Below are 9,955 nucleotides of genomic sequence, written 5' to 3'. Positions count from 1 at the left end.
CATATATGTACAATATGGTGATCTCTAAACTACTATAAATTTGGTTTATGCCAAAAAAGGGGATATAGATAAGTATGCAAAATCTTATTGAGGACACAAACTAAAATGTGGCACTAAACCTCACATTTTATATTTATTTCCCTGTGCCTCTTCCCTGTATTAGTTGAAGTCAGAAAAATATTAGCATATACAAGGGCTAAAGATAAACCAATGTATTTCTTTATAAAGTTCGGAGAGCTTTTTCATGGTGTTCAAGTACAGGCAAAAATTTTAGTCAGTTTTCACCCTATCCAACTAAGTTCATTTACCTATTATAAAAATACTGGTCTCAAGTAATGAAAAATAGTTCAGCAACTAGAAATGCAGGAACTCTCTGAACCAAACATATTAGTCAGCAAAATGAAAATGTTGAATTAATTTCATTGTATTAAAATGTTTTTTGTTCTGCTCTATTTTCAGTTTTTATTCCTCTCTCCTTTGATTCTCTGTATTGTGTCATTATCTGAAAATTCCCTTATTTATAGCTCATTTTTCATCCAAGTACTGCTACTGTTCACGTTCCAGACTGATTCACGATTATAACTTTCAGTATAATTCTGTCAATTTCAATGTGATGAAACTATTTTTTGTTGACTTTACCCTAGCATTCTTCTGAAGTCTGATTCCTTTAATTCTGAGTACAAAAATGTTTGTAGTAACGTATCAGGATCATACACTGGCTGTTACATGCAACTCTAAAATACAGTCTTTGGCCCTTTCTGCTCTAAATAAATCCTGTGTAACTCTACTGGATTTTGGAGGAACGGAGGGATGTGTCTCATGGTAAAATCTGTTCCCTAAACTATATGTACAGTCTCCTGTGGATACATTCTCCTTTGCTATCGACACCAGAGAAAAGGTGATGCAGATGTTACAGAAGCAGAAAGGAGTTACTCCTTTGTGAGAGCAAGTCACTTCCAGCAGGATCTGAAAAATGTCCCCCAGAGAATTGTACAGAAGTGGCAGACACTTCCAGTACCTTTTGAAATGTAGATGCCATTTATAAGTGGAGACGTTAGCTTTCATTCAAATATAGGAAATCAATGAATCATAGATTTCTTTTCTAAAATAAAGTTTGTCTCGTGTTCCTGCTTTCTCAGCACAGGTCAGAGCCATTTCTGAAGCCATTCACTCTTCTCCCCAGTGGCAACGGTAGTGACCTCTTCTGACCAGGGACAACATTACAATGTGTGGCCCTGCTCAGTCAGCAGCTTTATGGCAATTCAGAATATGGAAGGCTTTGCTCTTTGGAAGTGCTCTGTTTCATTTTATTTTCTGTTTCAATTATTTATTTGCATTACTTTAGAAGAAGACTTGAAAGAGACAGCTCTCTATCCTGCTTTGTGATTGATGGTGGAGAAGACAGAAGAATGTACATGCTCTCAAGAAATAACAGCTGTTTTCAAACTCTGAAACAGAAGCAGCAGAAAGAAAAGACACTACACCACATTGGGCCCAGGGTATGCTGCAGGTGCTCAGCACTTAATGTGCATAAATCGGTGTGCAACTTGATGTTCTTAGACTGCAAGAGGTTATGGAGCCTTTTCTGTCAAGCTTTTTGTTCTTGCATGTTCACATCAGCTCTGATATTATTTTCATGTTCAGGATAAAATGAAATGCCAAAGTGCAGTTCAGGTGAAATCAATATATTTTACTTGGTCTTGTATTAAATCCAGGAGAATTACGTTGTTTTAAAAGAAAATTACAACAAAGCTGCAGTATATGAAAAAAAAAATAAAATCTCATAGGCAACGTTTAAGATGTACGAATAACTGAAGAAATTTAAAGTGAACTAGAAAATGTTTGAAAAGCAGGTGTGAGCAAAAAGATGTAAATTTTTAAATATACGTAATTAAAGATTTAGTGGAAAACAAAGCGGAAACCCAGAATCATTTATTATTTGAAATGTCACACCACATGAAATCTAATTGAAGTTTTTCAAAGTTCCGCCTATACTTTGTATATCACTGAGATATGCTGAAAGTTAAATTTTTGGAGAAGGAAAGATAAATTTTGTCATGGACTTACGAGAATACACTTTTTTTTGTTTGTTTTTGGTTTTGTGGTTTGTTTTTTGTTGTTTTTTTGGTTATGTGTTTTTTTTTTTTCCCTCTACGCATGTGATTTCCATAAGAAAAAAGCAAAAAAGCTAGGTAATTTTAGTAACAGACTCGTTTCTTTTTCCACTCCATTGGCAATATTTTTTTATTATTATTTTTATTACACCTCCACTGTTTTCAAAATTTATTGGGTATAAATTGCTCACAGACCTTGGGAAGAGAAAAAAAAAAGAAAAAGTTGACATACAAACAAAAACTGTACATGGGAGGAGAAGAAACAAGCTAACTACATCTACAATATGATGAACTGTAAATTACTACTGTTCGTGAAATAAATAATGATATGAAAATATTAATGCTCAGGAGCAGAAAAAAAAAAAACACAAATAAATAAAAAAAAACCACACATCTGGTGTCCTTTCATCTTGAATACTGCACTCAGTTCTGACCCCCTTCCACAGAAAAGGAAATAGCATAACCTATAAAGGTACAAAGAATGTGATGAAAGCTGATCAGTAGTATTACACAGAATTCTTATGAGGACAAATTCAATAGCCAGAAATTTTTCAGCTCAGGAAAGAGGTAGCTGAGGGAGAAATGAGAGATGGCAACCAAATTATAAATACAGTCATGAGTGAAGCTAATGAAGTACTATTATTATATATTTTCCAGAACATCAGAAGTTGAGGAGTCAAACAAAATCATCTGAAGGTAGGTTCATACAGAAAAAGGGAAACTATTTGCATACCTATTTTCTTTTTTTTCTTTTTTTTCTTTTATTATTAAATAAGACACGCTGTGGGATGCATTCCTTCAGGATGTTTATGAATCTGAAAGCTTAGAGACTTTAAGAGATAAAGGAATAAACCTACAATGAAGACTATTAAAAACTGGCAAAACCTCTGACACGGTTGAGTTTTTAGTCTTCTGATGCTTAAAAACACTGAAGTATTTTGCAAGGATGATATCTGTATGATTGCCCTGCCATATTTCATTTCCTTGAATATCTTATGTAAGCAACTATCAGAGACAAGATACTGACAAAGGCAAATATTAAATGTTATCCAGAAGAGCATTTTTGACCCAACTGAGAAATGTATACAAAATGTAAAGCATTTGAAGATGTAAGATGATACCCAAATGCAAACAGAAGTAACATCCCAATGTTTGCAAGTATCAAAAAATACAAATAAATTTGTGAGAAAAACAGAGCATAAGAGATAATAACCAGTAATCTTCCTCACACTGTCTGTGTCTAGGTATATACGTATGCGCACACACCAACTGTACGGTCAGCAAAGAAATGTGCTGATTAAGTATTCAGGATTACTGAACAACAAAACTTAATTTATTCCTTTCCAAAATCTGTTAGTGGGTGAATTGGTTGGTTAAAAAAAGAAAAAGTAAAATGTCATAGAAGTCATACTTTAAAACATAGTGTTGTATGGTCAACTGTCTTAAAAATTGGATAGTTCCTTGAATAACTGCAAAGTGGAAGGACAGTATTGTTTCCCACATCCAAGAATGTACAATTAAACTTATATAAATTTCAAAAGTATTCACTGACACTCTGTCAACCTAGCACATGTACAGTGGAAAAGTTTTCACATTCAGTGAAAAGCTTTACCAGAGAAATCAGTATGTTGTAAAGTATGCTAGCAAATGCTGTGTAATGCCAGCTTCTACACATTGATCAAAGAGCCAGTGAACAATGCATATTACTAAGGAGAAAGATTATGAAAATGCCAAGTTTTGAAGCATTTTCATAATTGAATATACGTTTTATCTCTTACTTAACATGTAAAAAGAAAAACAGTTAGGGAAAATATGGAGCATGTTTGTTTCTGGTAGGGGGGCCTGTGATTTTTCTCTTCTTCCTTAAGTTGTTCTGCATTTAATACCTACTAAAGTTTTTTTGGATGCAGTCCATCTTGTACAAAATAATCTTTTGTCTAGGTACTGAAAAAAGGAACCAGAAATGAAAACTAGAAAGAATGATGATTCAGAACCAAGAAAACAGAAGCTTTTGCTGGGTTGAGTGCAAGATATGATGTCAAAGAAAGAAATAAAAATATTTGAAAAAATGGACACCTCTCTTTGAAGCTGAGATCTTTATAAATGATACGACTGCATGAGGATGATGGCTGTATATCTATTTTTTAGGCATTGAGAAAAGAAGGATGTGAAAGACAGAGTACTGAAGGACTTCCAGAAGAAGCTGGAAGAAAGAGAAGAGGGAAAGGGAAAGGAGAGTTCTTCTCCAAGGGCCTTCTAACAGAATAGTTGACATAGGACAAGACAATGTGGATGAGTTCAGTAAAGAAATTATGCGGTGAAAAGGATTTCTAGAAGAAATGGTTAAAGATGCTGACAAAAAACTAAAGATGAATAAGGCATATGTGTTAATATTTAGGAGGCATTGTGCATCATTGTTATTGTTTTCAGTAGTCTAATTTCTAAATAAACAGCAGACTAAAAATATTTGCATTAGTTACCTCTGAGTATTAAATTCTCTCTCATTATTGCAATTCAGTTCTCATAATTGTGGCAAATGTTTTTTTTTAACATGTAAACTATGCTGAGTTTAATTTCAGATTGCCTCACCTGTTTTTTAATAGTATTGAAACAGTTGAAGACACTCAGTATTTTGTATTTATTTCCCCCTGTTGTGGTTTAACCCGGCTGGCAGCTAAACACCACACAGCCGTTCGCTCACCCTCCCCCCTCCCTCTCTGGGATGGGGGAGAGAAACGGGAAAGTGAAGCCGGTGAGTTGAGATAAAGACAGTTTATTAAGACAGGAATATAATAATAACAATAATAATAATAATAGTGATAATGATAATAGTATTAACAATAATAATGTGTAAGAAAACAAGTGATGCACAATACAATTGCTCACCACCCGCTGACCGATGCCCAGCCTATCCCCGAGCAGCCGGCCCCCCACCCCGGCCAGCCACCCCTATATATTGTTTAGCATGACGTCAGATGGTATGGAATACCCCTTTGGCCAGTTTGGGTCAGCTGTCCTGGGTCTGTCCCCTCCCAGCTCCTGCTGCACCCCCAGCCTGCTCGCTGGCAGGACAGAGCAAGAAGCCGAAAAGTCCTTGGCCTGGTGTAAACACTGCTCTGCAACAATTAAAACATCAGCATGTTATCAGCGCTCTTCTCATCCTAATCCAAAACATAGCACCCTACCAGCTACTATGAGCTACTTAACTCTGTCCTAACTGGAACCAGGACACCCCCCTAAAACACATCTGAAAAATATATATTAGGTTAAATTAAATGAAAGTCCTAATATCAACACAATCAATATTATAACATGTCCAGAGAAGGTCTGAAGCACCTCTCCTATGAAGAAAGGCTGAGAGCGCAGGGGATGTTCAGATGCAGAAGAGAAGGCTCCAGGGAGACCTCATTGCAGTCTTTTGGTACTTAAAGGGGGGTTATAAAAAAAAGGGAGAACAACTTTTTACAATTCAGATAGTGATAGGACAAGAGGTAACAACTTTAAACTAAAAGAGGGAAGATTTAGATTAGACATTAGGAAGAAATTCTTTACTATGAGGGTTGTGAGGCACTGGAACAGGTTGCCCAGAGAAGCTGTGGATGTTCCATCCTTGGAGGTGTTCAAGGCCGGGCTGGATGGGGCTTTGGGAAACCTGATCTAGTGAGTGGTGTCCCTGCCTGTGGCAGGAGGGGTTGGAACTAGGTGATTTTTAAGGGTCCTTCCAACCCAAACCATTGTATGGTTCTACATTGTGTATCATTCCACAAAAGTGAAACACTGCAGCATCAAAGAAAGCATTAAATATCCATCATTGAATAAAAATGTATTTTTCCACTTAACTGTACTAGACAAATTTGCTGTAAACAAAAATCTTTAAAAAGTCATTCCCTTTTTTTGACCCTTTTGAGAATGTTTGTAGTTTTTTATATATATATATATATATATATCAGCATCTCCGTAAATCAGAAAAAAAAAAAAGTGAGATAAGTCCAAGGACTGTGCTTTTTTTTTTTTTTTTCTTCTGTTTCACCTTCAAGAAAGTTCTTTCTCTACTTTTTCACTTCTATCTCTGATATTGCTATGGCTTTATGAATTTAGTTCCTATTATTTGCATCTGTCGATGTGCACATGTTTTTGTTTGTTAGCATTTATAAAAATGTTGGAAAGAAAGAGACAGAATGGGAGAGAAAATAAATTTACATCAAGATATTAGAATATTTTATCTCTTATGAAGGTGAAAGAGATCTGAGGTTCAGTTGTTCATGCTCATACCTTGTGCCATTAGTTAGAAGAAATTCAGCTTCTAGGATGAAAGAAATGTTTTGTAACAGTTTTGTTTTGTTTTCAAGTATCAGCACACTAAACCCACTCATTCTGATTTATATATTAGAAAGAGAATTTTTACAGGAAAAAAAAAAAAAGTGATTCAAGTGGTCTGTGTAACAATCAGCTTTCCTGTCTACATGTGGAGTGCGTGTATCTATTTCTTTGTATCTTCTAAGCAATCTGCTTTGTTTCCATCCTTCAAACAACATTAGAAGTTAACCTCTTTATTGATTGTAATTACTGCTAGTGATGAAGTTATAGGTATGTTGAGTGTTCACACTGACTGGTCAAGTACTCAATTGAAAGGGGTCAGAAATTCTCATTACTACGTCAAGTATTTGTGTTTTTCTGTAAGATCATGGTCAATTGATTGAAAGAAGATCAATAGAGGCCTGTGGGACTGAAGGAGTTTGCAGGGAAGTAACCAAATTGTATAGAATAGCAATTATATAAAGACTATCACTGGGTAATAGCTTAAATCCCTTTCTATGTGTAGCTCAACAGAAAGGAATTCCTATTGTATAGCTAGCAAATGGACACAGCAAAAATAGCCTGTTACAGTACAGTGCAATAAACTGGTACGTCCATTTTTAATTCTTCTTTTTTTTTTTTTTAATAAATTTTTGTAGTCATTCAATCCTCTTCACAAATCCTTTAAAAATACAGTATAGGAGTGAGAGATCTTTGTTAAAAATCTTCCATCTCATGCTAGAGGAGTGTATAACCCACTATTTTACCCATTCAAATTATTTAAATTATTTTTCCTGGCAATACTATAAAAGAGTCCACTGAGAACAGAGTTTTTTAATGCTGTACACAAATTTTAACCAAATTTTAAGCCAGTTTTAACCTGAAATCATAGATAGAACAGACAAAGGCATGGAGAAGGGAATCTGATCATCAGTTTCTATCAAGAAACTGAGGCAAAAAGATACAATTCTCTACTAATATATTTTGCTTGACTCTTTCTAAGGACAGAAAAAAAAAAGATAGGGAGGAAAAACCTGATAAAACTGATAGTCAAGCTAATACCCTTGTCTTAAAGTAAAATCTGGGGTATAAGGACTGATAATTATGCTTACAGCTGATGGCTGAGGCAGACTCAGAATCCAAGTTCCATGGGACTACAGCAAAGTTAAGAAACTAAATATGAAGTAATCCTAAAAGCAAAAGTGAAACAGAATCAGAAACCAGCCTGTGCATTGTCCAGGAAAGCACTTGTCTACCTTGACAAAACTATGCTAAGAAACATGCTAACAATTATATAGCGTGGGCAACATATATTTTCATGTTGGTTCCTTCCTCTGGCCTAATTATTTTTGGTTCTCTCTTCTTTTATCATGCTCTATTTAAATTGGATTGATTGATATCTCTAATCAGAATGTTGTATAGTTTAGTAGTTAGGACATTTTCAAGGATAGATCACTGCAGAAACACTTTTAAAACTGCATATATGCACAATTCCGCATAAATATTCACATTTGTTTTCTGGGAACATTTTGAAGAAACAAAAATCACAGCTGGAAGTGCTACAAGGAAATTAATAAAAGAAACCGTAAATACTAACAAAGTAAGTTTCATTTTATTTATTTATTATTATTATTCAAAAAAAAAAGTTTGTATAATTTACAGTGTCTCCAAACTCTCTTCATCACTGTGTTGTGACAGCATTATTTGTTCTGATAATCCACTATGCATTTTATTTTTGTCATATCATCTAATATTATGTAAAATCACGAAGTTGTATTTTCCATGTTTCTCTATGGTGTTTTTTCCAAAATACAAAGTATAGCATAGTACCATATAGCTGATTTGATGGATTCAGTTTAGAATCAGATAAAATGCACTTACTTGAACGATCCAGTAATTACACTGAATCATGTAATGTGTCTCTAGAGCCACTCTATTCTACTTTGCTTAAAGAACAGCTGACTCTGAAAAACATTTTGTTTACAACCCATTTTGTTTCTATATTTCTCAATATTTATCTTACATTGTTCTTTATTACTAGGAATGTTTGCATGAAAACAGGATCTTTGTTTTTCAGGAGTCCATCTGCTACCACTGCTTAGTCTCAGCCTGAAGTCACAATCCAGTCTTTATGACATCATCCTAACATTTAGAGAAACAAGAAAAATTGTCATTAAAAAAAAAAAAAAGAGAGAGAGAGAGAGAGAAAACACCCTCAGATTGATTCTGCCTTCCAACGCAGTTTAAAAGGAGAAACTAATGGACTCTTAATGACAGAAATTTTTATTTTTATTTTTTATTTTTTATTTATTTATTTATTTTTACAGATGTGCATAATAATACACAGCTAAGAAAACAGCAAAAGAATTAGAAACTCCTTTAAAAGGTGTGAAAGATACTCTAGGGAGCTGGGGAACTAGATTTCAGAAAGTGTATTTTGCTATGGTAACACCACCTACACCTCTTAAATTCTCTAATGTCATTAAAACCTATGCTGATTTTGCTTAATTGCATGAATTTCTTACTCAGACAAATTCTTACTTATCATAGAGAATACTGGGAGAGATATTGTCATGGCTTTGAGGAGACAGAATCATTTGCACTTCAGATGAGGTCCTCTCACTTAAAATAAATGATACTTTTACAGTTGACCTTGGCAGTATAATGACTTTGGCTGCAACAGAGTTAATTTTCTTTGTAGAGGTTTGTGTTCAATTTTTGATTTTTGATGGAAATAGTGGTGATAACACACTAATGTTTTAGTTGTTGCAGAGCAGTGCTCACACAGAGCCAAGGACTTTCCAGCTTCTCACAGTGCCCTGCCAAGGAGGAGGCTGGTAGTGCACCCCAAGCTGGGAGTGGACACAGCCAGGACAGCTGGCCCAGGCTGTTCAAAGGCATGTCCATGTGGCTTCAGGCTCAGCAATAAGAGCTGGGGTAAAGACGGAGGAAGAGGGGGACGTTTAGACCAATGGCATTTGTCTTCCCAAGGAATCGTTACACATGATGAGCCCTGATTTCCCGGAAGTGGCTGAACACCTGCCTACTGATGGGAAATAGCAAATGAATTCCTTGTTCTGCTCTGCTTGGATGCACAGCTTTTGCTTTACCTAGTAAATTGTCCTTATCTCAACTCAGGAGTTCTTGCATTCTTACCTTTCTGATTCTCTCCCCCACCCCACCTGGGGAGAGTGAGCAAGCAGCTGTGTGTGCTGAGCTGCTTGCTGGGGCTAAACCACAACAGGCAGAATGCAGATTTATATTTGGATACAGAGTATCTTTTATTATAGTTAATGAACTAGAAATCAGATTCCAGGTGCTGTGGCATTCTTATATATATATAAAAAAAATTTAATTGTCGAAGTTTTTTCTCTACTTGCCATAGAGGGACAGCAGCTGCGGAGGACAATTTACCCCTACAAACCCTTTATTTCTCTATTGACTTTCATGGAAACATAGATGACTAGCTTAAGGATCCTAACATTTAGATATTTGATGTCTGGTTAGAGAGGTCATATTCCAAGTAATAAATACAAAATGCAATC

At 35.3% G+C, this 9,955-nt stretch overlaps 1 long non-coding RNA gene across 1 annotated transcript; it reads left to right on the top strand.

Moving 5' to 3' along the window:
* The first annotated feature begins 1,241 nt into the window (after positions 1–1,241).
* LOC308193655 lies at positions 1,242–6,024 on the top strand. Its single transcript, XR_013949840.1, has 3 exons — positions 1,242–1,499; positions 2,772–2,810; positions 4,056–6,024. It is a non-coding gene; the product is annotated as an uncharacterized lncRNA (long non-coding RNA).
* The last annotated feature ends 3,931 nt before the right edge of the window (positions 6,025–9,955 follow it).

This window comes from Anser brachyrhynchus, assembly GCF_964034855.1.
Source record: "Anser brachyrhynchus genome assembly, chromosome: 3".
NCBI classification, from domain to species: Eukaryota; Metazoa; Chordata; class Aves; order Anseriformes; family Anatidae; genus Anser; species Anser brachyrhynchus.
The sequence above is the reverse complement of the archived record's forward strand: the minus strand, read 5'-3'. Positions and strand labels throughout refer to the sequence as shown.